This window comes from Ischnura elegans, chromosome 8, assembly GCF_921293095.1.
Source record: "Ischnura elegans chromosome 8, ioIscEleg1.1, whole genome shotgun sequence".
Lineage (NCBI taxonomy): Eukaryota > Metazoa > Arthropoda > Insecta > Odonata > Coenagrionidae > Ischnura > Ischnura elegans.
The window spans coordinates 98,415,858-98,431,455 of record NC_060253.1 but is presented as its reverse complement, the minus strand read 5'-3'; positions in this window follow the sequence as shown (position 1 = coordinate 98,431,455).

The following is a 15,598-nucleotide window of genomic DNA, read 5'->3' as shown; positions in this document are numbered from 1 at the left end:
ATTTACTAAGAAATTCATCTCATCTAAAAGTCACACACTCATCGAATGATTCGCCTTAAAGACCTTTTTATATAAGTTGGTTGATCCCAAATTCAACCCATAAGGGCCTCATTTCTGCAACTTCACTCAACTCCATGTCCCTCATCACTTTTTGGTCAATCCCCCAAACAGTATTCCACGCGCACCCGACAACAACAGCCCATCAATAAAGGCGCAAATGGCCATACCTGTCGGTCGCCACCCCTAATAACCACAACTAAGAATCTTAGATAAGAATAATGGGCGTCATTTATGAACCAAACAGTTTCGGATCGGTCCATTAACCGCGGCAAGAAGAATGTGAAACCACTCGTCTGCGTTGGAGAGAATTCCGCCGTCTCCAAGCGGTGTGCCCGTTCAGTCCAAGTGTCGTCTTACTGCGGAGATCTCTCCGGGCGACGCTTTTAGAATTGTGCCGACCGACTAGGAGAGTGCGGAGGCGACTAGCGGAGGCGGCAGGGTGGCAGCGGTGTAGGGGGCGGGGATTGGGGGGGGGGCAGAGTCGCTCTGGGGGCGGTGTGGGAAGGAGGAAATTTACCGCGGCTTCAAATAGCCGCGCGACCTGGACCGTTGCATACACAGGGAACAGCGTGTGACCTACGGCCCCGAGAGCGCCCTCATCCCCGACTGCCTTTAGTGGTCGACCCCTCCCCGAGCGCGCTGCGAGGGGGAAATTGATATGGCACTCTCGGTTGGGGAACAGGGGGGAAAGCGAAGGAGGAAGGAAAGGAGATGGAGGAAGAGCGAGGCAAAGTGGAGGAGACGTGGATGACCAACGCTGGACAAAAGACTAGAGTCGCCCGCCACGCTACGGTGGTCCTGGATAAGAAAACCGTGCAGGAACGAAGATTTTATTTGGAGAGGGCGACCAACAGCGATATGATGCATGAGCCAATGTTTGGGAATTAAGAATGGAGAAAAACCCGGCGTCGGAATCATCTAAAAAAAGACTAGAGTCGCCTGGTACACTGATACACTCCTGTGGTCCTGCGTGAACGAAGATTGTCTTAAGAGGATGCGAACGACAACTGTAGCCATATGGGTTTTGAGCCAATTTTTGGGAAGGAAGAATAGAAAAAATCAATTGTCGGATTTTGCTAATACAAGATTTGAACGGCACACTCCTATACTCCAGGAAATGGAAAGCGTGCTCGAACTTAGATTGTATTCAGAGGATGCGACCGACTGCTATGGCCATTTGCGTTGTGAGCCGAAGTTGGTTATTACGAATGGAGAAAAATCCGGTGTCGGAATTAGCTGAAGAAGTACAAGGGTCGCCCGGCAATTTCCTGTGGCCATAGAATTAGAAAGCGTGCGGGAGCGAATATTGTATACAGAGGAGGCGACCGACAAGTTGGCAATTTGAGCCAATTTTTAGGAAAGAAGAATGGAAAAAAAACCGGTGTCGGAATTTTTTACGTTTTACCGTAAATAATAACTCCAACTAAACGGGTGTAGCGTTTTTTTACTCTTACGATAAATAAATTCCTGAGTATAGTAACCACCTACATATTTGCCTGTGTCCGAAATTTTAAATTTTACCAAAAAATTTTTAGACGTAATATTTTTATTTGATTTAGCAAACGTTTCGTTACTAATAAACTCTAAAAATTGGAACATAATTTTTCAACTTTTGATATGTTGCGTAAATGATAAAATACCACTGCCTTAATCTGCATCAACATGCTAGCCCGCAAGCCACCTAGGGGTGTGGCAGTGAGTGAACTTAATTGTAATGAGGCGAAAAACCTGCTAATTATATTGCTTATCATCATCATTGGTCAACAATCCTACGATCGGTTAGACCCAGCTCTCCACTCAACTCTCCTGTTAGCTAGTCTTTTCACACTTACGAATTTCTTTCACATTCCTCTTTACGTGTTTCATGCATTTTGTTATTCCTTTCCCTTTTTTCCGTTATTTTATATTGATCATTTGGCCTGAGTTCCGCATTTAAATTTGTGTGTGGAGTACATTTTTCCTAAGTCAGGCTGAGGTTTGTTTTTGGGAAATGCGTCGTCCAGAGAAGTCGTTTCTTGGATCGGCACAGAGAAAGAATGAAATAAGGAAGAGGTTAGAGAGAATAGAGGAGGAGCGTAAGGGGATGAAGAGAAGGCTTGCCTTCTCCCGAGGTCCCCTTATCTCGGTGCAATCGACGCATTAACGTCTATTAAAGGCTAAGCGGAAAGACCGCGCGCTCCGACTCTGGTGTCGCCTTCCCGGTTATCAATGGAAACGAAAACCTCTCCTCACACTCCACAAACCTTTACCCCTTTCCCGACTCCCCCTTCCCGTATAGACTTCCACCTCCCGTAAGCATCCTCAACTTTTAACCTTCCCTCACCCTCCGTCCCGGATCAAATACGGCTCTTTTTTCTTCCATTCCCGCCTATCGGATCTCACTCCTGCCTGATGGACATCAGTCGTCCGCGGTCGAACACAGCCTTCCTCCCACGCCGACCGCGGACCCTCTAGGATGCGAGCAAGTCCCCCTAGTGGTTGAGCCCTAGAGAGAACCCGTGTCCCCCTCGGATGCATAACGGTCGCTTCTTGTATTGTCATTATGTGCGGTTATAATTAAACAATGGACGCAGGAGAGATTGGTATTGGCGATAGGTGAACTTTTTTTCGACTGGTACTCCTTCGCAGAAATAGCCACTCTAAGCTGTTTCTCCTCGAGGTGTCATCAGATAAGTGAGTGTCTCCGAGTTAGACGAAGCTTAGTAAATCTATGACCAGCGCGTTTTCCCGGATAAAAAGCTGATAAGGGCACAGAAGGCACTTTTCAGGGGCCGTTCGTGGAGTTAGTTCGAATGTTCAGAAGTAACGCAATATATCTTCTCGACAGAAATTATGTTTCATAGACATGAATTTGGTTGGTCTCCTTGGTTTGATATGGCCGAATTTTTATAACTATTAATTCCATTTACCTCACCTCTAAATATTTATTTAATTAGGATAATGTACAAATATTTTTCCCCAGCAGAATCAATGGCTAGACACAAAAAAGCATTCATATTTTGTCAAACTTTTTAAGCCAAGAAATGGCGTACACCATCAATATAAATGACTCGTCGTAATTCAATACCTTAGAGTATACTTAATTTTCCATGCTGACAGCGTAAAATGCTCTTATCAAGATAGGAGTGCAAATTTTGTCTCCAAATTCACTAGATTCGAACGTCTTTCAACAAATGGACGTACAATAGTTCTATGGATAAATTCCGGCTTCAGATACTACTGAGACTTCCATGGTGTTTTTTATTTGTTTCCAACAACTTAACGCAGGTTTATCATAAAAAAAATATCAAATACAAAAATCGTCTGATATTCCCAGTCGCACAACATAATTTTAATGTATTGCTGTAATTAAAACTGGATTTATAAGTACAATAGATGGGGATAGTACGTATTTGTGATGGTTATAATGATAAGCTAGGCGGACATGATGCTCCTATACCACCATGCAAGAAATTCAGAATTGAAAAACCTTTTTTTGTGAGTCTTCTTTCCTTCTCTCCTCCCACTGAGAACCATTAATGCCCCGTCCCGTGCATACACTGCGAGAGCTCCCGTTGGGTCTAGGCCCGAGATATCCGCGTATGTGGCCACTCGCTTCAGGAGGTATACGATTGGGTTGGGGAAAGTTATAAGACTCGGGTCCGCTGTGGGGAGGGGAAAGAGCCTATGTGAGGGACTTTTGCCCGGCTCTCGGATAAGGGATAGGGAGGTGGGATGAGAGAGGTTATGGTGGTGAGGTCGCGGGGCAAGTGTGACCCAAGCGAATCCCATACCTCCTCGGGTCGACCTCTCTCCCGCCGGGGGAGTTAGCTGGGAGGTGCGCCGGCCATCTGCGACGTTGGGGTGAGGCTATAGCCGGCTCCGGCGGCGGCGGCTGTTGCGGGGATATAGCGAACAGAAACCCGATAGCCATTCCGGGGAGACTTTTAAAGCTCGATGCCGGGTCGAAGGCTGGTGTGCCCGTCGTGACTCTGGACTGACCCCACGAGGAAAAGATCTAAGCTGGGCGAGGACGGCGGAGGCTGTGGAAACGGTGAAGGGGGCGCGGGAGACAGGCTTATGGGGGGAACTGGAAACTATTTCCCTGCCATTATTTTTTTTCTGCGCTCGCAAGTCTAGCGCGTACCGTCGTCCCCAGCGCCTTTATCCGTCGGCGCGGGCGGGGAGTCCCGCTGAAGAGACGCGGTGGTCATCGCCGTAGCGGGACCCCGCAGAGTTTTTTGGCGATATAAGTAATATATTACTCAACTCGTACCGTTCTCCTGGGGGATAGTCGTCACTGTACCCAAAGGGGTGAATATACTCATTATCAGGGTCAGGAGACTGAATTGAAGCAATCATACGATCGCGAGCCATCTTCTCTCATGGCCTTCATGATCGCTTTCATTTGGTAAATTCTATCGTTCGCATGAGATCATTCTCCTCATGAGAGGATTGATGCAATTTAGAAAGAGGGAGTCACATCATTATAAGGTCATAAGATCGAAGCAATTATGCTCGTCAACAATGAACCCCATCAATAGGTTTTTATATTCTGTTAAGTACATTAGTACGGTACATTGTCACTGATCTGCTCGAACCACGGTACCACGGTTACTAATTACAAAGGAAATGAATGAAGTCATGATGGAAGAAAAGGTATGGAACAGAATGAACCCCATTCGTTCGTCCCAGAAGTTCAATTACCTGTATACTTCGTTACGCTCTTTGTTTCAACCAAAAGAAATAGATATATTCGACTGTTTTTTGCAATCAAATTGTAGCTATGATTTTTAAACTAACCGAAATTTATGTAGAACTCTTTTGAGTAAATTATTATTGCACCGTAGTACCATTTATTCGTCCTCATAATTTATTGGTATAAAAAACTTAGTTTTCGGAAAACCAAAAATTTTAATGTACTTTTATTCATTGCAGACGGAGTACCAGTTCTCACCGAATACTTACGAACAAAACATCTCTTTGGGTAAAAAATGCTCTCTCTAATCGCTTCTTTGAAAGACAAACGAAGCGTTATATTTTCTGTTTCATAAGTCATTCATACTAGATACTGAACCGTTCATTGGGTTTATTTAGCCATTGTAGTAAATAGATCAATATATGGGTTATACTCTAACCAGGTATTGCGAGTAACAACTCAAACACCTGATACATTTTATTACGCATTCTGTTGCGGAGGAAGATCAGGTAATGGGAGACACTATTTATGTTTGTTAGAATTTTAAAATTTTGTCACCAGATTCCTGAGAATGTGTATGTAAAGAGGCGAAGCACCTCGTGTCCTAGCCTTGCTTTATACAAATACGACCAAAATTACATTTAAAAAAATCCTTTTTCTTAAATAGAAGTGATCTAAAAATGTAAAAAAAGACAAATAATATACATATATTATGAACTGGTACACATCCCTCCTGGCTATTATTTGCGGATGAGATATGTAGCGAAATTTACTTTGCGCGTTATGTTATCCCACTCGTCTTAATCGGTAGCTATGGTCACCTTAAGTTCATGTGAGTCTTCATCACACGTCACTTTTTGATAGGAGCTAGTATTGACGGTATTTATACTATCCGCTCCTTGATATGCACTCGTCATAAGATGGGAAACTACGTAATGTCTCATTTGCATAACTTCGAAGGATAATATGGACGGGGTAATCAAAGAATCAGGAAGATACTCATCCAATGTAAATCACGAGTGAGGTTATTCCCGCGTTCAAGTTATATTTTAAAATTTTTAGCTCTTATTTTACAGCAGCGGTATATTTTTTAGCATTAACTAAAATATGAAGGCGTTAGTATTCTTTCTATCGCACGAATTGCCACAATTCCGAAGTGTTGACTGGGTAGACAAACTATTTTGAGGATTGTATTGTGAAAAGTAATGTCCCATATGACCCACGATGTAAGGAGTAGTATTTTTGAGGTTAATCTTGGAATTATTTCTTATGACTTCCTGAAAAATAATTACAAGCTTTCATTCAAGAATTTTTTCATGGCTTTCTGTATTCTAGATTGTGATAATTGTTAGCATAATTATAGAAAATTGAAGCATTTCCACCCTAAGAATTTCAAATTATATCTCCATGGAATGAATTTGGTTGATGTTCAGTAATTTCTTGATAGAAATTAATACACCCCGTAATATAAAGAAATGAGTTGTAGTAGACATCTTAAATCTTCCATTTGGTCTCATTTTTTACTTCTGGTTCTTCATAAATATGGTAAATTATTTTTAATAATGAAATAAATGGTTCTAATTCACATTATTCTGTGATTCAAACTGTTTGTTGGTTCGGATATGTAACGGTATTGCCCAATACGTTGTCACAGGCTCGAGAATAACCCACATGGGTTCGAGGGCCAGTTCCTTTCCCGTGAAATCTCGAGCCAGAATTTTTCTTTCGAAGCCTCCAAAGACTTCATCCGGATTATGACCACGAGATCATTTCAATCAGCACCAATTCTCTATCCGAAACGCTGAGACGCTCTGTTATTTATAATGATCAGTATTTTGGTAGATGCTAAATTTCATACTTCATCAGAGGCTTCCTTCAACATTTAGATGTAGCTATTAGGATTGTATTCAAATTCACATCGCTTAGCATAAGAGCCTTACTTTGTCTTTGCAGTCTATTACTATAGTATGTTGTACAGTGAGCATATATTTGGTTAATTTTTCCGAAACCCCGTCTCAAACAGTAATTTCTTCTTTGATTCCTCATATTTTTCGGATTTGTTGTTGCAAGTATTTTTGTAAAACTTCGTTGGAGTGAAAAACGCTATTGAAGTATTTTAACTGATATTTTAAGTCTTAAATACTTTTTCGTATTTTTACTTGTCGCAGTGGGTCAAATGTTTCATAATATTAGTACCTATCTTTCTATAACACTAAGTGTTGGAAAATTTATTCTAAAGGGATATCAGTGTAAAAAAAAACCACTAATATTTTTGTGAGAATGTAAATAATAAGTACCTCGCCAAAATGTTGCAATAGCATCTAAGAACTCTCCCAGTAGGTATTTCTGTCATTTAGGTGATAAAAAGTTAAACAGATACTGATAATCACGAAGTAGCGTAAATTAAAATTTATAGTTATTTATAGGTTCAAGATATGACACAACATTTATCAAGTTAACGGCAAAGTCGTGATTACGGGCTCACCAAGGTACATGCTTCACCAAGGTAATAGCATGACCATATACCGTAAGTAATATATTTCCTGGGAGACAAACTATTTTATGAAGACCGTAAGTAACAATGTGCCTACATAGGCGTAAACTAGACCTTAGCGCCCTTTATATGGTTGCATTGTGGAATATGGGAGATGAAAATTGGTGAAACGTACTAGAGAAGCGAAATCGGTAATAGGGAAAAAGGGTTTTGAAGGAAGAATGTGCGAAGAAGTAATAAAACCTTGAACCAAAGTGAGGCGGGTAAAAAGGAAGGTATAACACTACGTTACATAGGAAGGAAAAATATACCGTTAATTAATTACGGGACAAAGACACGTAAGACGACGGCGTAGGGAAGTATATCCGCCTTGAAGGCAGGCGAATGTATATAAATTTTCGCGTTGTGAATGACAAGTGAGGAGAGAAATTATTTTCTGTCCATTGAGAAGTCGTCGCGGGCGCAACTTGAGTGAACCTGGATTGCGAAGCGAGTTGAACAACAACATGGAAAAGAATGAGTGGTAGGAGACGGAGAGAAATTCTTGTAACCATTTGGAAGGGGACATGGCTTTGATTTTTTTCGCACTATCATTGAAATTAAATCCCAGTGCTCCAGGCGCTGCGGGAACATTGTCACTATCTTCACTGGCTATCACAATACAAAAAATGATCGACTCTTGCTGAAGCTCCATTTCATGTACAGGCTCAGCTTTGGTACGCAAAGAACGTCCACAAAAAAATTATTTCCGTAGAGAGATGACCAGGATGTAGAATTGCAGGAATATCTTTACGAAAAAATTCCAACAATTGATAAATCTTTATGTGTAAATTTAAAAATTTCAGTAAAAAAATTGGAATTTCAATGAGTGCGTAAGATAAATTTTGAAACACGAAAATTATCTTCCAAAATTTTCGTTCACGCTATGGCCGTGCTTTACGGGGGTGAGGTTGGTTCTTTTCTTTGTTTACCAAATTGTAACTATATTATGCATGATTTCCATAACTATTGTTAATTCAATGAATCGATTACATTCATTCCACAGTATAGTTTCTCTTGAAATATTAGATACCTAATGGCAAAAAATACTTATATAAGTGGATAAATTTACCCTATGAATAAAACTTCATTATTTTATTCGATGCGATGGGCAAGCGACCTTCAACGTATGGGGGTGTACATTCATAATCATTCTACTTTGAATGATATATGTCAAGTAACATTTGATCAATTTCTCCATCTTTTTTGTGATGTATCGGCTATTTTAATATTTCTGATTAAGTGTCACGTTAATTGCAGCTCAAAATATTTTCTTAAGTTTTTAAATCATTCCATTAGATTATCATAGAAAATTGAACTGATTTTCGCCCATTGTGATTTTAGCGAATGCCATTCCCATAATATGGTTCATAGTCAGACCGATCATAATCAGAACAATAATAATTCGATCTATTCTGAAGGTACTTCTCGAGCATAATACTCAGCATGTAGTATAACCCTTGTAATTTCTAGGGTTATCGTTCCACCTTTAAAGTGACCTTTTCAAATTAGATGGGCGATCATCTACCCTTCATCTACCCTTTGTGCTTTTAAAAAATGTAACGTGTGACTGAATGACCTAAATAATAGAGATTATTAATTATTGAAAGCATTGTTTCCATCTTTTGTATCATGAATAAAACTTTAAAAAATCGCCCAGATATTGCTGTCCCTAAGCCTTAAAAAAATTATAATGATGGAGAGCATGCATGAACAGCAAGATGCATGCTCAAAATTATTCCACGTTAATCAATGTAAGAATGAATTGCACCTTACAGGATTCGTTACACACCAAATAATGCTGCATTGTGGCGAAACATGGGTTGTACACAAGAAAATAATTTATTTTGCAATTAAAGTACTTACCAATCTGTTCATACAAATTTTCACTGATATTTCATTAGTATTTCCACGTTAATAACCTCCGCTGGTGTCAACATAACGGATATTACATGCGCGATTGTTTTTCTCAGAGGCAATATGGGATTGTGGCAATCAAATTGTCTGAGAATTATCTTATTAGCAAGATCCTTAATGCTGTACTCCACTTAGGCCTTAGGTGTGAGATTCTCACCTCGATCCGTTAAATAGTTTCTCCTTCTGGGCTAATCCATATGCATTGACAACGCGCCTGTCCCTATCCTCCCCTAACACGCGCGGTAGCGGCACCTAAGTATCTAATGAAATCCAAGGAGTGGGGTAGGGAGCTAGCGAATGCTTCCGCGCACCATTCGACCGTTGAATATCCCCAGCCTCGTTTAATTGCCGCTCAATGCGGGTAAGCGAGTAGCTATTTTCCGCCGCATCTGTCGCCTTCGACAGCGCCAGTTATTAATGACTACAAGGCTCCCTCGCGGGTTTTACCACTGCGCGCGGGATGAGATGTTGCCGTGGGGTGGGCGGGGTCAACCGGGGTTCGAATGGGGCGAACGGGTTGGGTTTGAATGGTCGGGGCGCGGGAAGACAGCGCCCTCGACCGGCGAGAAAAGGAGGTCACTTGCTTCGTGCCGCGCTGCGCGAATGACTTACGTGGGGTGGAATATCTCATCTTCTTGAATGCCTCTGCGGCAAGAATGGAGGAATTTCACGCTGCTGATAAGCGAGAGGTAACATCCACGGCAATGGCAATATGGGATTCTACAGTCGGCCTCTTGACGTGTCGTCACCCACCGCGCATGGCGTAACAAAGGTCCGTAATTGCATCGCTGATGGGAAAATTTAAAGGAAAAATATTTTATATTTATGGCTGATTTATATTCTTGAAAACAATACAGGAAAAATCATATTGGGACAAACAGGAATTTCCTATCTGTCTTTATTTTCTTAGCCATTAATAATGAGTACTTGCTTGATAAAATATTTAAGAATTCTACGTTTTACTAGGTCGATGTTATATTTTCTTTTTATCATTTCCTGGCGGTATTCCATTTGAAGGTCATTCCTAGCATTTTCTTTCACTTACTATCCTCACTTTAAAAATACTGTGATTCTGCCCACGTCTAGAGTACAGTGGTTTACGATATTTTTTTATAGTGGTATCCCTATCATTTTTATATCAAATCCAGGAATACCTACTTGTATTGTATATTTATCAGAGTTAGTTATTTTGAGTATCAGTTATCCATTGTTTCCAGTTTCTTCCGTTCACAAAATGTCACTACTTTCACAACATTGTCATGATCTAATTTTTCGACGTTCTAATTCTACCAATTCCGTGAAAATGTTTCCTTCATTTTTGCTTTTTATATTTCCTGTCCCGTTATGTTTGGATATCAACCCAATTTCCATCACATATCCTTTACAGTCAATCGGCCTTTTACACACAAAAGTCATAAAACTACTATATAATATAGGAACTACTTCAATTGTGGATAAATGTGGAAAAAGTCTCACCGAAAATATTGACTGAGTTTGAAAGTTAAACTCCCACGTCGAAAGTGTGTACCTACTCTGCATAATTTAAATATTCCATTTATTCCATAAAAGAAATCTTAATACAACATGATGCAATAGCCGTGCACGTTTTAAAGGAGTTTGCACTGTTCGAGCAAATGAAATGCAAGAAATATTTGTCTGAAGCAATGGACCTCGGAACGGGAAAATTGAAAACCTTACACTGATGTTATACCACGAATATTACGGAAAGTCTACTTACTGGGCCCCATTTGCTTCAGCTATTAAGGATATATTAATATTTTTAAGACACGCACGGAAAACACCATCTTAGGTCTTCGCTATAGTCTCAGGCCCGACAGAAATGATTAAATAAGAGATATATTTTACTGAGCGGATTGGAAGACTTATCCTTTTTCCCCGAGCAATTGTCCTACTACATAAATGGTGGGTACTTAATTTTTTCATTCATTCCTTTCAAATGAAAACTCATTACATTTTCACCCAACAGAAACCTTAATTTGGATTCAAGAAAAGCTTGGTCTAAAAATATCATAGGAAGAAAGGCGGCTCCTTCCGTTCGTAACCAAACTCTATGAATTATTTCAATTGTGATATAAATGATATTTTGAAGTAAAACATTTACGTATCAAATTTAGCTATCAGCGTTATCACTAACAGTTGAAGGGACAGGCGAATTCTGTTGTATTTCAGGGCAGACTGTAATCGCTTTTATAATGCACGTTACCGTGATTGAAAGAATTGACTCCGCCCATGCCCTCATCTTTAAGCCCCGAGGAACTAAATTACCTTAATCTTCTCTAATGGAGCCAATTACCTGAGCTGTCGGGCTATTCAAACAAGAACTACTACCTTTGAATCTCACTTTGAAATGAACCTACCCTTAAAGGACCGCGGTGAGTCTTTGCTTGCCAAGAATTGATACTAGGGGAACGATAAATGCACCGCACACTATAACACACACATGATTTTCATTCATGATTCTTGACACAATTAATATCAATCTGCAGTTACGACAAAGCACTAAATTGACCAGCAATGTAATCAGATAACATGAGGCTGATGGATATATGTGCTATCATATAATTTCACTTATTTCTGCTAATTTTTACGGAACATTTTGCCAATGGTCAATATTGAAGTTAAGGACAGTTATTGAAGTTAACGAAAATATGATAGGATTCTTTTTCCCCTAAAATTTTCCCTTCACAGCCAACAACAATCAAGCGATTTAAGCTGAATCAGAAATCATAATTGGCTGTTTTATTTGTATCTTCTAGTTTTCAAAACGGCGGAAAAATCTTAGTAACTTACCTTTCATTTTGCCAAGCACTGCGATTTGTCCTTTTCATGAGCTTCTTATTGAATTTAAATCTGTAATACTTTACACCTCAAACCGTATTATTTCCTAGGAATTTGCTTTTAGTATCAATGCAGCACTTCTACATAAAAAAGTTTCAAAAAATGCTCGGCTACAATTGTGTTTCTGGCACATTTTGGGTCGCTGAATCCGAAAATGACCTCCGTTTTTTTCTATCTCCCTCCATTTTTACGAGGAACCCCTAAATTGGGGAAACCAACCCCGTCTCTAGACTTATCGCTTTTCAAAGGACTTTTACTGATATTATCTGCTTCTGATTAAAAAAAAACACGTTTTGAGGTTATCAGGGTCATGAAAGAGGCAAAATTGACTGAGGTTGAAATTATAATTTATAGTTTTCCTTAACTTCCCACATTATTTCATGAACAAAAACTGTAATTTCATAGCCGCACACTCCTGTGAGTAATTAATTTTACAGCGATTTGGAAATCAACAAGTTTTAACAAATATGTGAAAAATTAATCTTAACGTGTATAATACCGAAATAGGCTATTTGTATATATCTTATTATAGCACATAAAAATCCCTGTAATCCCATAATTCACGAAAAAAACGGACGACGAAGTAAAATCGCAGCAATGAGTATAGCTGAAATAATAAATTCATCAGTTCATTCATCATTCATCATTCAATTATAACGGCATCGGAAAGTTGTTCATCTCAAATTGTAGCAGTGACAATCAATATCAAACTACAGTATGGCACTAAATTCACCAGAAATATAACCGCATAATATATATCTGATAGATTATTATAGATGGATGATCATAATGACCAAGGTATGTGAATTTTTACAGAAAAAAGTTGCTGATGGTCACTAGTGAAGTTGAAAAAGAACTATAGCTAGTATGAAAGAGTTCATTATTCCCTGAAATAATATCCCGACTCCATTGTCACTCAATCTCTCAGTAATTCCAACTCGAGAGTGGCTTTTGAATATGTGAAGAAGAGCTCATCCCAGACAGAGAAGTCATAGTCGGGTGATACATTTAGAGTATTTGGGGTAAATTAAATCATGTTATATCAGTCTAAGGCCTATTCTCTTCCCTGGGCTTCATCGTACTACGAGAATTTTATCTTGGGATATCTTACGGATTCACCCGGGATTAAAGACTGAGAACCTTCAGTAAGCAGCCCAATACTCCCACTTATCTACAACGAGATCTCTTTTGAATTCCAGAACGAAACACTAAAATCGATCTAGAATACGGTGACATAAGTTAAATATTAAAATAAAGTTAAAGGAAGATAAAAGTTTTGAACAAAAACAACCGGGTACCCTGAAATTGATTTGATCTAGTTAGTTGTCTTTTTCTGGGGCTTCCAAAAACTCTAAGAATAAAAATTGACGGCTTAAGAACGAGTGAGAATGGTATTCAAGGGCAGGAATGTCTCAAAAGAGTCGTCCTCTAAAGTCACCGCTTTCCAGGGGAAATAAGGTATAATTCGGGGTGTTAACCGAAATATATTTACATAACCATAATGCAAATGCATAACTTTTCCATGCTATTCCCCGCAATTGCAAACATCATAATGTAAGATATTGGAAAAAAAAGTGTACCGCATTGCACTCATCATCGCGCAGCGGACATTCTTGAAATTCCGATTAAAATTTGGCCGAAGTGGAAACAGAAAACACCCTTCTATTGAATGGAATCGGACCTCCTTTATGCAGTCGTATGTCCTGGAGTATCCAAGAGTTAGAAATTGCGTCACAATATATTACCCTCGTCCTATCCAGCTGAACATCTAAGACCGGTGCCCGATCGGCATTGTCTCGTATTTCACGTCATAATATTGTTTCTCTCCTATACAGGGTGTCCCATTTATCTTGACCACCCGAAATAACTTTTCGTCCAGATGCAAATTCAAAAATGTGTTAAGCAAATGTTCATTTGCCGTCATGGGGACATTAATCAGCATGGTTGCCTTCCTTGTAGCTTTGTTATTTACAAAGATATGAACAGCGGTATGTCTTTTTTAAATGGCACCCTATATTTTTTATTCGGCAATTAATTTCCTATAACTCCTCCTATCTTTGTAAATGACAAAGCTACAAGGAAGCAATCATGCTGATTAATGTCCCCCTGACGGCTAATGAACGTTTGCTTGACACATTTTTGAATTTGCATCTGGACAAAAAGTTATTTCGGGTGGTCAAGATAAATGGGACACCCTGTATAATCGATCGAACCTCTTCGCTCCATATCCTCATTGCTCCTCACACTTACGGCCGTACTTAAACTTCCACGCACCATTCTTTACGTAGGTACCCTCTTATCGGGAGGCGAGGGGAGCTCATTGTTCGATATCGAGCATTGAGGAAGTGGCAAGACGAGCCTCTTTAAAACGCCGGGAGTGGGGGAAGGAAGGAAGATGTGATGTTCAAGGCGGCGATTCCGAGAACGCAGCCGCGACGCTCGCCCGGAATCCAAGGGGAGGCGTCATAATGATTTCATCGCGGCTCGGAGAACAACGTAGCGGCGGTGATCGCGGTGATTTCAATCGCTAAATTCCCCATCCTTCTTCCCTGCCCCCCCCCCTCTCCGCCTTCTTCTTCCGTAGAAGCCAGAGAGAGCTCATTATAAGGCTTGCAATTAAAGGGGGAGGACAGGAAAAAATTCCCGCCGAGAGCAGAATGGGTATGTACCTCAAGGAATGGGTGTGCGCCTCAAAGCAAGTATGGAAGTATATCCTACCTAAGAGCGTGGTTGAATTTGAAATAAAAAGATTCATGGAATGAACACTTAAGGTAGCTGGAGCGGCATCGGCTGAAGTCAAGTGGTGTACTCCGGCTACATATTATTTACTCAAAAGAGTCACCAAAAAAGTTTAAACAACAGAAAACATAGTCAAAAATTAAACGTGAGTACAGTTTTGCACCTCAGCACAATTTAAACGTCAATAATGATTTTAAAAATGTATTTACAGTAGTCAACTTGACTATTTTCAATACTGCTTCGAACCTTTGCACACTGAACTGCTGACGACACACCTTGACTAAATATACAAAATCCTCAATAAATATATTTATTCTTAAACAAAAGATATGTAAGACGTGTGTAAAAGACGGGAAGCTAAATCTATTTGCGTAATCTAGGCGAAGTCGATATGTGGTTTTCGTTTTGTGATGCTGGTGCCAGAAATCCCGGTGTTGCCTTGGTATCTTGCCAGTTTCAGGCAGTATTTCTCAAATATCTTTCTTGTTTTATCATGAACTTATGATTTATCGTACATTATATATTGGTCACAACATTTTTCCTGTAATGTATCAAAAATCTCTTGCTACAAACAGCTTCGCTAGCTCCAAAAAACCGCAATTCTCTATTATGGCCCATGTTAAAATATCCTTTTTTACCGTTAAATATCTCAAAAACGGGACATGGGAATCCGTTTTTCTTGGGATCATTCAAAGTGCAATTTTTAAAGAATGTGTGACCAAAGTTTCATAGTATTCCTATTCCTTTTACATGCGCGCTCTAACTAGCTTAAGAGAGCGCATCACTTCCGTTTAAGCTGTATTTTTCCATTA